Below are 2,993 nucleotides of genomic sequence, written 5' to 3'. Positions count from 1 at the left end.
GAGAGATGAAAGGATGAAGTTGCTAACCTTTTAGAACACTTGTGTAGTTGGTGCGCTGTTAAACCTAGACAAATCCTTGGGAAAATGGAGCTTGGAGGTCGAGCTTGGAGAGGTGAAAGCTTTGTGGCTCGGGCATTTCATCGAACACCTCATGTGCATAGCAGGTGAGAGCAGAGCAGCACACACCTCCCACACGTCGGCCGGCCAAAAAACAGAGGAGTGAGCGGGCAGGGGAGAGCATATATATAGGAATCTCTTTAGTCCCAGTTCCAGCCACCAATAGGGACTAAATGGGCAGCTCCAGGAGCGAGGACCTTTAGTCCCTGTTTGTGTCTTGCACCGGGACTAAAGGGGTCAGACGAACCGGGACCTATGGCCCCCGAGGCCCGGCCGGCGCCCTGGCCGCTCGAACCGGGACTGATGCACCCATTAGTCCCGGTTCATAACACAACCGGAAGTCCGGAACTAATGCTCTAATCTGGCCAGGACCAAAGCCCCGTTTTCTACTAGTGCTCGTATATCATCATTTCGAACTTGCTCCTTCCTCGTATGGCCATACATCCATCTCAACATGCACATCTCCGCCACCCCTAACTATTGAACATGTCGCCTTTTAGTCGGCCAACACTCAGCGCCATACAACATTGCGGGTCGAACCGCAGTCCTATAGGACTTTCTATCTTTTGTGGCACTCTCTTTTCATAGAGAATGCCAGATGCTTGGGGCCACTTCATTCACCTGACTTTGATTCGGTGGTTCACATCTTCATCAATACACACATCATTATGCAGCATTGAACCCAAATATTGAAAGGTGTCCTTCTGAGGCACTACTGCCCATCAAGACTGACCTCATCCTCCTCGTGACTAGTAGTACTGAAACCACACCTTGTGCACTTGGTTTTAATTATACTAAACCTAAAACCTTTTGATTACAAGCTTTGTCTCCATAACTCTAACTTCCTTTTGACCCCCGTCCAACTATCGTCAACTAGCACCACATCATCCGCAAAGAGCATACACCATGAGATATCACATTTGTATATCCCTTGTGACCTCATCTATCACCAAAGAAAAAGATAAGGCTAAAAGCTTATCCCTGATGCAGTCCTATCTTAATCGTGACATCATCAGTGTCGCCACCACTTGTTAGAACACTTGTCACAACATTATCATACATGTCCTTGATGAGGGTAATGTACTTTGCTAGGAATTTGTATTTCTTCAAGGCCCACCACATGACATTTCGCAGTATCTTACCATAGGCCTTCTTCAAGTCAATGAATACCATATGCAGGTCCATCTTTTGCTCCCTATATCTCCCCATAAATTATCGTACTAGGAAAATGGCTTCCATGGTCGACCTCCTAGGCATGAAACCAAAGTGATTTTTGGTCACGCTTGTCATTCTTCTTAAGCAGTGCTCAATGACTCTCTCCCATAGCTTCACTGTATGGCTCGCCAGCTTAATTACACAGTAATTAGTACAACTCTGAACACCCCCCTTGTTCTTAAAGATTGATACTACTATACTCCGCCTTCATTCTTCAGGCATCTTGTTTGCCCAAAAAACGAGGTTGAAAAGCTTGGTTAGCCATACTACCTCTATGTCCCCGAGGTCTTTCCACACCTCTATGGGGATACAATCAGGACCCGTCACCTTGCCTCCTTTCATCCTTTTTAAAGCTTCCTTGATCTCACACTCCTGGATTCGCCACACAAAACACATGCGGTGTCATCACATGAGTCATCGAGTTCAATGATAGAACTCTCATTCTTCCCATTGAACAATTTCTTGAAGTACTCCCGCCATCTATGCTTAATCTCCTTGTCCTTCACCAGGAGATGGTCTGCTCCGTCCTTGACGCATTTGACTTGGTCAACATTCCTCATCTTCCTCTTTCGGGTCTTGGCCATCTTATAAATATCCCTTTCGCCTTCCTTCGTGCCTAACCGCTGGTAGATGTCCTCATACGCCTCACCCCTTGCTTCACTGGCAGCTCGCTTTGCGGCATTCTTCGTCATTTTATACTTCTCTATGTTGTCTACACTCCTATCCATCTTGTACTGTCAGTAAAATAACTGGACCAAAGTTTTTGGGACAACTTTAAAGATGGACATGGTTATTCCCTGGTTCTCATGTTTCTAAAGTAAATGAGTCTAAGTTGAAGCTCTGACATGATCATACTACTGATATATATTGTGACCATTTTGAAGCTCTGACATGATCATACTACTGATATAAGTTGAATCTCCGACATTTATGCTCAAAGCAATGTGCTTAATTTCCATATGTTATGATCATTTTGTGTAGCCCCTTGTGTCGACACGTAGTAGAACATGACATGAGGGCTACTATAAGTAAGTTTGGTAGGTATAACAATGACGGCGAGCACATAGGGCCGCGGGAACAATGACGACATCCACAAAAAACTCGGAAGAGGAGCGGCGGCGGCAACTAGAGGCATCATCGGTGACGAGCGGTGTTGCGGCATATTCCTGCATTCCTAAATGTACTAGTTGATGAACTATATTTATGTATTTGAACATATGGATGAATGTATACATATTTGGATGCATGGCTGAATTGTATAAATGATTTTTAAGTCAATAAATACTTGGTGGTGGCGTGAGAGGCTATGTGGATGTTGTTATTACTTGTGTATAATGATGTCGTATTATGCATGTGTACGACATTGCTATTTGACATAGTGGTGGTATGAGTGACTAGTGCCATGGCACCAGTATGTAAAATACCGATGGCATGGGGGTCCGCGTGCTATCGCTATTTTGCTAACAGTGGTGCCATATTGGTGGCGTCCGCCCCAGCGCCACCAAGGTGGTTTTTTGCACGCTACCTCTAGTTTTTTCTGTGGTATAATAAGCCTGTAAGATAACGGGGGATTTGATGATTTGCCCCACTTTACAAGTGGTTTGATGATTTGCCCTATGATTGTCTCAATGACAGTGGCCTCGGGCCCCACCTGGCAGCCT

Source organism: Triticum dicoccoides, chromosome 3B (genome assembly GCF_002162155.2).
Source record: "Triticum dicoccoides isolate Atlit2015 ecotype Zavitan chromosome 3B, WEW_v2.0, whole genome shotgun sequence".
NCBI classification, from domain to species: Eukaryota; Viridiplantae; Streptophyta; class Magnoliopsida; order Poales; family Poaceae; genus Triticum; species Triticum dicoccoides.
The sequence above is the reverse complement of the archived record's forward strand: the minus strand, read 5'-3'. Positions refer to the sequence as shown.